Below are 12,449 nucleotides of genomic sequence, written 5' to 3'. Positions count from 1 at the left end.
TCCCCTTTCCTCTTCTGTTTCCCTCATATATCTTACTTTCGCTTGGGAACCAACCTCCTGAGATGAATTGGCTGAAGTAAAAGGGAAAGATGAATGCTTGCCAAGGAATATACAGGCTGTTCAGGCTCCATTGGATTGCTCAGCTTGTTGCTGTCCATTTTCTGCCTGTGCTTCTGCTCTGCATTGGCATGCACATGCGGCATTGCAGGCCTTGGGGACTATAGGGCTGCTCAAGGCTTGATAAAGTTTTTGTTTTCTGAAAAAACAAAACAAACACCAAGCCTGTAGTGGTCCCCTCAGATTTCCAGAGTGTGCAACAGGCAACAGATGCTTTTGTAAAACCAAAACCTAATTAAGCCCAGAGCAATCCCACAGGCACAGAAAACACCGATTTCTGGATTGCCAGGATAACCTGTGTTGGATTTTAAAGTGGCAGAACACATTTGTGTGTTCGTTTTCTTGTGCAGCCCTAAGATGAAATTGCTGACCCCCCTTGACCTGAGGGACGCAGACAAATATCTTCCTCTGTATCAGAGTGTTCCTTAATTGGTACTAGAGCATGTAGTCTTTTGTCACGTTATAGCATTGGCTTGTCTCCTGTCATTTTCCGTTTGAAAAGCTGGCAGTTGTTACAGGCACAGAATTCTGAGCTGTTTTGTTTGACAAACATGAAGTATATAAACTTTAAAGAGGTAGAAAGAGCAAATGCGGGAAGAAGTGAAATGGGCTCCTGAAGCATTTCTGGAACAATCTATCTGACTCTCTGACTTTATATATGGAATGTATGCAATCGCTTTGGCTGTGCCTTCTGAATGGGCATGTCTTTTAATCTTATTGTAATGCATATTCTGCAGGTCAGTTTAGAGAGCAATCTTATGATCCCTGGGAGAGCGTCCCAGGGACCATAGGATTGCTCAGAAAACCCCCCCAATGACAGAGACAGCGTTCCAACCTCAGAAGGGAGAGTTGGAAATCCGACACCAGAGCCAACCCTTTCATCGCCGGCATGGAGAGAAATGTGATAGCTGCCTCTCCAAGGCTGGAAAAAGAGAGCGGGAAAAGGGGACATGTGGATGGGTGGGGAAGGGAGGAGACCAGAGAAGCCAGGATATGATTGTTCTGAGCGTCCTCCAGCCTCCTTCTCTCCCTTTCTGAAGCGCCTTTGCTAGACCGGCTGATAACCCCTCTAGTGAAAATCACCAAACATGGAGGTCGGGGAGGTGCAGATGGCCTGTGCCGCTCCTCCCGCCCTTCTGGCTTCAGCCCAGCAGGACATAGGAATCTGGGAAGCCTCCAAGTTCAGAGGCTTCTGAGCAGTGAGGGTGCATATTCTGGATATGATGCAAAGTCTGAAACAGATGATGAATCAGACACTTAGATATTCCATCCCAACTGTAAATATCCAATTTTTGAACTCGCCTATAACAAATAAAGTACTTTCTCTAGATCAGGGGTGGACAACTTTGGAGAGTCTGGGGCCATTTTCCACCCTCCAGACTTCCCCGTGGGCTGCAGTTCTGCTGAAAGTTGGTGGAACAGCAGTGTAAAAAAAAAAAGACAGCTTGCTGCCAGATTTCACCAGTGAACAGCTACGGAGGCTTTAAAAGGACAAATTTAGCTTGTTTGCTTCCAAGCAAATGGCAAACCCCCATTTTGTTCTGCTAATTGCTGTAGTGAATTCTGGCAGCACCAGAGGGTGGGGAGGGGAGCGTATGCAGCCCACAGGCTGGGTGTTGCCCATCTCTGCTGTAGATGAAAACAGCTTATTCACAGCCTGAAGAAATCTTCTAGCTTTGGAGGGTCATAGGGGAAAAAAGTATGCATACATTTTCGACAGAAAATACACATGTGCCAGCATTAAGACATCAGTATTTGGATTCAGTTCAGAAACTGCATACACTCTGATCTACTATATTTTCCTAAATTCAGGAGTAATTCTGAAACTGATTGGCACGCAAGTGGCAATTTAAAATATTTTAGGATACTGTGCTGCAGTGAAGACAGATGCAAAGAATTCATTCAGCTTCTCTGCAGTCTCTTCATGCTCCTTCAGTACTTCTTTAATTCCCTTGTCATCCAACAGTCTACCCACCTACTTTTCTGCTTCTGACGCATTTAAAGCATTTAAAAAATGTTTGTAATGGGGTTTTTTGCAGAATCTTTTTTATGCATCTGTTATTGTACAGGCTTGTGTTTCTTAGTGTTCATCATGTTCACAGACCCACTACTTCTGTCCAGCAGGCACATGATAATCATACTCGTGACAGTGTGCAATGCAGTGGATAAGCCCCACAGCTTTCCTGGCTTTTCACCTTGTAAGGCTCTGGGCCTGAACCAAGCTATTAGTAGTTTTAGAGGCACTTAGATGCTCTCTGACTTTGGTCAGTTGGCAGGCTTTTTTCCCTAACAGGCCTCTTGATTCACCAGGATGAGTCAAAGGGCCGATAGTAGTGGTCCCAGGCTCAATTCCATACTAATGAGCCTGAAAGAATCTGATCAAGATCTGCCTGGGAAGTGAAGGTTGTTTGTCTTAAAGTTGCAGGTGGCTGTTCTGGGAACCAAGCATGACTAGTTTATTCTGGGAATGAACGCCAGGGGGCACTTGCTGCTGTCATGCTGCCTCATTGCTAACATGTATGCTATAAAACCTATTGTACCCCATAGCTCTGTGTTCAGAGAAGCTGTCTGATCCAACCATCGGGTACACCTGTGTGCTGATTGTACTCAATAAAGTACTCCTTGTAAATAAACCTGGATCTGATTTATCACTATCTTGGCACCTCTGGCCTGAGAGTTCAAAGCCCACAGCCGGGGCAATACACACCTTCATTGCTTTTTTCCCTTTATTGGCTTAGTTAATATTATCAGTAGGGAGGAAGGGTTAATTGCCCTGGCCTCCTTCCTCTGTTGCTAAACTCATAGAGGTGCTTAACTCGCCTGTCTGCTTAACATCGTAACATCTTATTAACTTGATGATTTGCTTCTGGGACTGAGATGCATTTTTTTTTTCAAGTTTGGCGCTACCTTCTACAGAAGAGGAGCTAACTCTTCATTGTCTGATCTGCTCTCTACTGACCAATAATATCTCTCAAACAAGAAAAACAAGCAATACAAAGCAAGTGGCAAAGTGAGTGCTTGTTTGCCATCATTGAGAAACTAAAGTCAGAAGAACAGATGACTAGAAGAACTCTTCATGGCAAGTCCAACTTTCTGATTTGGGTTACGCTGTCTGAACTCTGCCCTCCAGGGTTCTCTGTCTGGCAGCAGGCAAGACCTGGGGGGTGGGGAGGTGGAGTGGCAACGGTCTATCGGGATCTGATCCCCCTGACCAGGTGCCCTATCCCATAGTTTGCTGGGTTCAAGTGTGTGTATTCTCAGGTGGGTGCCTGGGACAGAATAGGGATTCTGTTGGTGTACCGTCCACCCCGCTGCTCAACAGTCTTCCTTCCTGAGCTAGCTGGGGTAGTCTTGGGATTGGTGTTGGAGACCCCTCAGCTTGTTGTGCTGAGGGATTTCAACATCCATGCTGAGGCTGCCCTGTCAGGAGTGGCTCAGGACTTCATGTCCACCATGACAACCATGGGTCTGTCCCAAAAGGTTGGCCCCACCCATGTTGCTGGGCACACTCTGGACCTCGTTTTCTGTGCTGGATGATGTGATAGTGATCTGAGAGTGGAGGAACTCTCTATAGTTCTGTTGTCATGGACAGATCACTACCTGGTGGGGTTTAGACTCTCTGGCACTCAGAACCTTTGCAGGGCTGGAGGGCCAATTAAGATGGTCCATCCCAGGAGGCTGATGGATCCGAATGGTTTCCTGACGACTCTTGGGGATTTTCTTGTTGCCTTGGCAGGTGATTCTGTCGAAGCCCTGGCCAATCTCTGGAATGGAGAAATTCCAGGGCCATTGAGACAATCGCTCCTGGATGTCCTCTCTCACAAACGGGAGCCACACCAGCACCCTAGTTTTCTAAGGAGCTGGTGGCGATGAAACAAGTGAGAAGACAACTAGAGCTATGTTGGCAGAAAACTTGGAGTGAATCTGATCGAACACAGGCTAGAGCCTATTTGAAGGCCTACTCTGTGGCAATAAGGGTAGCAAAAAAAATTTGTTCTGCCACCATTGCATCTGCAAAGAGCCATCCAGCGGAGCTGTTTCGAGTGGTCAGGGGTCTTTTATACACTAGCCCGCAAGAGGAGAATTTAAACCTCTCAATAGCCCACTGTGAACAATTTGCTCAGCACCTTACAGACAAAGTCGCTTGAATCCGCTCTGACTTGGATGCTATAGTTGATACAGACCCAGTGGATGTAACTTTGGCCCCTCCTTGTCTAGTGTTATTGGATACTTTTCAGTTTGTACAGCCTGAGGATGTGGACAGGATCCTGGGAGAGGTGAGAACCACCAGTGTGTTCTAGATCCTTGCCCTTCCTGGCTCATGAAACAGCCAGAGGTGGATTGGCTGAGTGGGTAAGTGGAGTGGTTAATGCCTCCAGTAGTCAAGGCAGAGTTCCTGTCTGCCTGAGGGAGGTGGTGGTGAGACCTCTGTTAAAAAACCCCTCCCTGAACCCCACCATATTAGATAATTATCAGCCAATCTCCAATACTCCATTTCTGGGCAAGGTATTGGAGCACGCAGTGGCCTCCCAACTCCAAGGATTCCTGGATGAGACAGATTATCTAGACCCATTTCAGTCTGGCTGCAGATCCGTTTATGGGACAGAAACAGCTTTGGTCACTTTGGTGGATGACCTACGCCGGGAATTAGACAGGGGGAGTGTGTCCCTGTTGGTTCTGCTGGACCTCTCAGTGGCTTTTGGTACCATCGACCATGGTATCTTTCTGGGCTGCCTTGCTGGGATGGGAGTTGGAGGCACTGTTTTACAGTGGCTCCATTCCTTCTTGGAGGGGCAGACCCAGAAAGTGGTGCTGGGGGACTCCTGTTCGACTCCCTGGCCACTGGCCTGTGGAGTTTGTCGGGGTTTCATTTTGTACCCCATGCTATTTAACATATACATTAAACCATTGGGAGAGGTTGTCTGGAGTTTTGGGGTTCGGTGTCACCAGTATGTTGATGACACCCAACTCTACTTTTCCTTTCTATCTAATTCCAAGGAAGTAGATTCAGTGCTAAACCGGTGTCTGTCGGCAGTAACATACTGGATCAGGGCAAACAAATTGAAGCGTAATCCAGACAAGACAGAGGTGCTCCTGGTCAGTTGAAAGGTAGATCAGGGAATAGGGATACAGCTTGTGCTAGATGGGGCTACACTCCCCCTGAAGACACAGGTTCACAGCTTGGGTGTGCTTCTGGATTCAGCCCCGAGCCTGGATGCCCAGGTTTCAGCGGTGGCCAGGAGTGCATTTGCACAGTTAAACCTAGTGTGCCAGCTGCGCCCGTTCCTTGAGATGTCTGACTTGGCCACAGTGACACATGCCTTAGTTACATCCTGTTTGGATTACTGTAACACGCTCTACGTGGGGCTGTCTCAGAAGAGTGTTCGGAAACTTCAGCTGGTTCAAAGAACTGCTGCCAGACTGCTGACTGGGGCTGGTTACAGGGAGCATACAAATCCCTTGTTAAAACAGCTTCACTGGCTCCCAGTCTGTTTCCGGGCACAATTCAAAGTGCTGGTCATGACCTATAAAGCCATATACGGCTCGGGTCCAGGTTATCTGAAAGACTGTATTCTCCCCTATGAGCCTGCTTGTGCCCTGAGATCTTCAGGGGAGGCCCTTCTCGCAGTCCCACAGTCCCTCCCATGGGAATGTGGGAGAGGGCCTTCTCAGTGGCTGCTCCAAGGTGCTGGAATTCCCTTCCCAGGGAGGTGAGAGTGGCACCCTCCTTGGCATGTTTCCGCAAGCAGGCAAAAACTGTTTTGTTCTGGCAGGCCTTTGGGGATAGATAGTTTGGACCGGTGAGAATATGATGGAGTGGTACTATAGTTTATATTGTTATTGTCTTTTTAAATTCTGATATTTTATACAGTTTTAATATTATTGATGATTTAATTACATTTTTAACTTTTGTATATTTCTATTTATATGTTTTAACTTATTTATATTTACAAGTTTTTAATGTTATAAAGCCACCTTGAGTCCCAGTATTAGGAAAAAGGCGGGATATGAATATAACAACAACAACAACAACAACAACAACAATAATTTGTCAGAATTTTTGTCATGAAAGTGTGGTGTTGCAAGCATGTCTGGATGTCACACATGTCTCCTCCCCTCTGCCTCACCTGGAAGATGTTCTCCCTGATCCCATATATGTGAAGACTTGTGGTTGCTAAGTGAAGAGAGGTACTTTGTGCATGGTCAGAAGTTATTATTTCATAATTCCAGGCGTGAACTGTGGTATTGAAATAGGTTCTAATTATAAGCTCTGGTGGGCCGTGCAGGGGAACTTATGCAGGAGACTCCCCAGCTTATCTCTGATCAGAGATAACAAAGGGATTCTCCTTTGTGCCACTCACCCTCAGGTTGCTTGGGGTGGGGTAAATTGGGCTCCACTGTGGGCCAGAGGTTGCCCTCCCTACTTCAGAGAATATTCCTCAATATTTTGAGAATGTGGCACAGTGCAAATATGCACAAGCCCCTTTTCCTTTAGAAGTTCTGTGCAAGTCCTGGTATGGGAAATCGAGTTGTTTTTGTTTGTTTTTTTAATTGCAACTCCACTAATTAAAAAAAAATCACCGGCCACCAGTCACATTGTAACTAAAAAATCATTCCAATTAATAGAGACTGTAAGGACAGCCCATTCCAGGCATAGTAAACCCAGGAGAAACCTGTGAAAGATGAAATGTTATACAGGTTCAAGTTGCCACATGTTGTTTTTAATGGAACAATTAATTTTGGCTTAATTCTATACTCCTGAGAAAAGTAGGTAAGAAACGGAGACTAACGGGTCAATTTTGTTAATGAACCAATTTATATGTGGTTTTACAAGTGTCAATTTAGTAAGACAAGGTACAACCAAAAGAGAAACAAGAATTGTTAGTACGAAGCCTGTGAAGGGGGAGAGGAGAATCTTGCAGACAGTCTCTGGCCCCCTGCCCCACCTGGTGTTCTAGCCACACCTAGTTTATGCATGCATGCTGGAGCATTTACAAATAATTTATACACTCTAGTTCTGTGTACTGTACAAAAGGGTCATAGCTCCCCATATAGATGTCAGGATTGCGTAGGTATTGTAAAGGCCGGCCACAGCTGCTCTAGAAAGGCTGCTTCAACATAGACTTTATTGTACTTAAAAGGTATTCATATGCTCTGTCTGTGTGGTTGCCCAGTTCCACTGAAGCCATGTCTTCTTAGCAGTGAATCTGATTTGAGGTGGCCAATACCTTCAGCCAGGCTCAGCTATCTGTTAGCGCTGAGCAGTAATCCTCTCTGCACACATTAATCTTAAATAGCAGCATGTGCAGAGGCAGGAATAAACAGCTATTGATATCAGTGAGGTGATGCTTGTGCTACAGTCATTATTCATTATTAGGAAGAAAGGTGTCACACTCTGTAAGTAACACATATGGCCTTGCCCTGTAGGGAGTTGAGACTATACTGGCAAATGAAGATTGCATTCTGCAAGCGTAGACTCTCATTTCTCAAACATGCACATTTCTGTCCCCGCATTCAGTCTTGAAGCGACACTGATATTATATCCCATGTACAGCTAAGCTTGCCCTGGACAGGAATGTTGGTTCTTCTTCATGTTCTCTGTGCATCACACATATGGGGCTCTGTGCCTGTGCTGAGTCTCACTCGGGAAGCTTTCATAGCTGAGGAACGTTTTGGCGGGAACCCTTCCCCCACCGTCCACTGCACATGTCCCCAAAGGTTCCTGCCCATTCCCTCAGTTTTCTTTCAACTGCCATAATGGATAGTCTTCCTCTCGTCATCGTCGTCCACCAGTAAATAAATAAATAAATTTCTCTTTGTTTTCTTTGTCATTCGTTGTCTCTCAGCCTTGGCTGTAGTGCCATCTTATGGCCATAAGGCACCTTTTCGGAAGTGTGTCAAGTGTGGGAGTAAGTCACCTTCCCCACCGACCCTCACCCCCTCTGCCTTTTCTGCCTGGATGAAGGACACCTCCCTGATTCTTGCTCTCTGTGCCAATCGTTTACTAAACAGGCAAGGATGAACAGAGCGGACAGACTTAAGGCAGAGCTGTGGGGGAGAGTGTTGTTGGCTACAGACCCAAAAAACACTATAGGATCCTCTACAAGTGGCAAACTTGAGGTGACTATGTCTTCATCCAAGCCTAAGTCTCCTCGTCCATCTACTTCAGTTGAACAGACTTCTCCTCCAACCCCAGGGTGCTCCTTAGCACTTTCAGTCGCAAGAGAAATAACAAAAAATGCAAAGATTCCAAACTTGGGATCGAATGGCCTGAAAAAGCATAAGAAAAAGAAGGTTGCTGACAACTCTTCAAAACCGACAATCTCAGCACCTCCTCCGTTGCTGGAGTCGCCGATGCTCTCACCGGCACCTGCCACTCCAGTCACCAAGCTGTGTTGACCATATCCGAGGGTGAAATCTTGGAATTTTCCCCTCTGTTGCCAGTCTCTCAGGATTGAGAGATTTCTCCACCAGGAGACAGTCATTCGCCAATGAGGCAGGAAGCCCCACGTCGCCATCTCCCGCCCCCTCCTCGGGATCGAGAGCATCACTTCTATTCAGGGTCATATCATTCTCCTTATTGGGATCATCATTTCGACCCTCACTACAGAGAAAGATTGAGGTCTCCCCATGCTCAGAATGGTCCTACCCTCAGCAAGGGTATTACCATTTTGACGAATGGTGTGCTGCTCAGGATCGAGAGTCCCTTTCAGAGCGTTCTAGGTATGCTGGGCTGCGCTCTCCTTGGTATCAGCCTCTTCTGTCAAGAACTGTGTCCCAACCCCCTGAGAAGGACAAGTTCTTGTAACCTCCACCCACGCCACCTCATTCCTCTTCACTGCTGAGGAGCCAAGTGGAGTCATCTAAATCTGTGCACTTGGTCCCGCCTTCGGTTCCACAATCGGTTCCATGAACAGATCGTGCACTACGAGCATCTTTGCACCATGATTCCGCTGATGACTACCAATCTGATTCATCATCTTCCTTATCTGTCCTACCATCCAGTCCATCTCCAGATGATGTAGTGGGCTCTTATGTCAGGGTGTCCCCTTCTGAGGATATGTTTCATTTCACTGAGCAGGTCAGCAGAATGGCACATTCCTTGGGAATCGACATCCAACAGCCGGAAGAGCATATACAGGATCCCATTTTTGACACTGTCCACACTGAGTCGTCAAAACCGGTAGCGGTGCCTTTCCTCTTGACCCTTTTACAGACAGTCCAGCAGTCTTGGAAGGCCCTCTCCTCCATGGCTCCAGCATCCAAGGGCCTCAAATCCCATTATTGAGTGCAGGACAAGGACGCGGTGTTCCTGTAGTTACATCCATGCCCCAATTCTATTATTGTGGAATCAACACATGGTTGATCACAGAAATCTCATGCATCACCTGTTGATAAAGAAGGGAGGAGATTAAACCTCCTCGATAGGAGGATGTATTCGACGGCTGCTTTGGGGCTCTGAGTGGCCAGTTATCAGGCTGAACCTGTCAAACTATTGAGACAGCAGATTAATACCTCTAGGCATGGTGCTGACTGCAGTGCCAAATTGATGGTCGGTTCCATTGACCTCAGGAGACATGCCTGGTTGAGGTCTGTGGGTTGACTCCTGAAGCTATGTCTTGAATAGAAGACCTGCCTTTCGATGGAGGGGCTCTTCAATTTAAAGATGGACAAGCAGATGGACTCTGTCCAGAAGGTGAAGACAACCGCTTGCAAGATGGACCTGGGTCCTCAAAACAGCAAAAGTACAAGTACAGCAAAAGTACAAGGGCCGCAGGTGGTTTTGCTCCCAACCATACATGCCCAAACACCACTGCTACCAACCTACTCCACCCCAGAAGAAAGAGCTTGCTTCATCTACAAAGTTTCATCAGGACTGTGGCAGGATTGATTCATCTTAAAAGTATCGACTTTAACTCCCCGATGTTCATTGCTCCCACTCTTCCCATCCCCCCCCTTTTTGGATCCATTCTCACATGCTTCCTACCAGTCTGGAAGATAATAACATCAGACACCTGGGTCTTGGACATAATTGCTTGGTGTTATATGATAGAGTTTCATACTCCCCCCCCCCCGCCCCAGGGGCTGTTTGTGTCATACCACCATTGCAGGCCCTCCTTCTGGAGACGTCCACCTTGCTCCAAAAGGGAGCTATTCAGAGAGTCCTTCCATTCCAGCCAGACAACGGTTTCTTCTCCCGGTACTTCACCATACCGAAGTGGGATGGAGGCCTGCGCTCCATCATGGATTTAAGGAACTTGAACAAGTTTATCAAGCCCAGAAGGTTCAGAATGATCACTTTGGCCATGATTCTCCCTCTTCTTGGGAAGAATGTCTGATTTGCCGCCATGGACCTGAAGGATGCCTACTTCCACGTAGCTATTGCGGACACCCACTGTCAATACCTGTGCTTCGTCATCAGTACCGACATGTTCCAGTTTTGGGTCCTGCCATTTGGCCTGGTGACTGCTTTGAGAGTTTTTACCAAGTGCATGGTGGTCATGTACGCGTACCTGAGGCTGCAAGGCATCGAACTTTATCCTTATCTCGACAATTGGCTGCTGGTCTCAGATTCGTGGGTGGACCTTTTTTGTGCCATCAGGATCATTCTGAACCTTCTTGGTGCATTGGGCCTCTATGTCAACAGAGAAAAGTCAACTTTGGAGCCAACTCAATGCCTCCAGTTTATAGAAGCACTATTGGATTCGATGGTTGCACAGGCTTACCTCCCTTGGAACTGGCAAAAACAATTAATTGCTCTTGCAGAGACTGTCTCCTCCTGTCACTCAGTCACCGCCCGCACTATTCAAGTTCTATTGGGCTATATGGCTGCTATGGTCTCAGTTGTCAGGTGGGCAAGACTTCAGATGCAACTGCTACAAAATTGGCTGCTCTGAAATTTTGACCCCAGCTTGGATGCTCGGTGCTGTTACCTTTCGATCCTGGCTGGGTTTCTAATGTCCCTCCTTTGGTGGATGCAGCCACACAACTTGGATCAGGGTGTACCTTTCATTCAGCAGCCACCTACATGAATCTTGACAACAGATGCCTCTCTTTCCGGATGGGGAGCCCACTGCAGTCTGTTGAGGACGTGGGGTTTATGATCTACAAAAGAAAAGACACACCACACAAACCTTTTAGAGTTTCTCGTGACTTGGAAAGCAATGTGTGTTTTCGAGCCTTATCTTCAAGGCAGACATGTACAGGTCTTGACAGACAATATGTCAATTTTCTGGCACATCTGGAAACAGGGCGGAACGCACTCTTCACAACTTGTCAACCTCACGTTAGACATTTTTCAATGGACCATTTAACGGGTTGCTCTTCATATTGCCAGGAAGGACAATGTCCTAATGGACACTCTCAACCAAAGGTACCAGTCTCCTCATGAGTGGCAGATGTCCCTTGGAATTCTGGATCTCCTCTTCCAGCATTGGGGCAATCCAACAACAGACTTGTTTGCCACTCCAGTGAATGCTGTATGCCCCCACTTCGTACAAGAGCAGGTACTGGTTGGTCCTCTCTGGGCGATGTGTTCCAAATTCAGTGGCAGGGAGAACTTTTCTACCTGCTTCCGCCATTTCCACTCCTCTCCAAGGTGCTGCAGAAGATAGCGCACGATGGGACGGACTGCATTGTCATTGCTCCTTGGTGGCCAAGACAGCCATGGTTCCCAACTTCACTGCATCTGTCAAGGAGACAGTTCCTCCAACTTCCATGGGATCCGGACCTAATATCTCAGGACTGAGGCAGGATCCGTCATCTGGATCTCAGCACATTGCAGCTCATCACTTGGAGGATCCAGCCGTGATCACTTCTTCTCGGGTTCAGCCCGAGGTTCAAGTAATCCTCGATGCAGCGAGGAAGCCAGCTACTCATCGCTCCTATGTTGGGAAGTGGTTGTTGTCCTTTCAGTCCCTCACGGCTCTTCATGCTTTTGAACTTCTTCTAGGGATGTATGAAAGTTCCGCCACGGATCTCTGGGAGGATGAATGCCAGCGCATTTGGCCCCCTGAAATCAGTGGTGGAATGGCCCGCCCCCCGCCCCCCCAGGACGGGACTTACCTTGGGCGGATCTTCCTGGTGGCAGCGGCTCCGGCAGCGGCCAGCGGCGGTTCAGCAGTGGCGGCTGCAGCGGCCGGTCTTCTGACCAGCTGCCGCCGCCGCCATTTCCAGGTTACAACAACAACAGCAACAACAAAATGTGATAGGCTACGTAAAGATTTATGTAGCCTATCACGGCTAGATTTTAAAAAAACACCGTGATAGGCTACGTAAATGTTTATGTAGCCTTTCACGGCTGACTTAAAAACAAAAACAAAAAAACACGT

Source organism: Heloderma suspectum, chromosome 2 (genome assembly GCF_057233095.1).
Source record: "Heloderma suspectum isolate Gila_16-S chromosome 2, 16-S_ref, whole genome shotgun sequence".
NCBI classification, from domain to species: Eukaryota; Metazoa; Chordata; class Lepidosauria; order Squamata; family Helodermatidae; genus Heloderma; species Heloderma suspectum.
The sequence above is the reverse complement of the archived record's forward strand: the minus strand, read 5'-3'. Positions refer to the sequence as shown.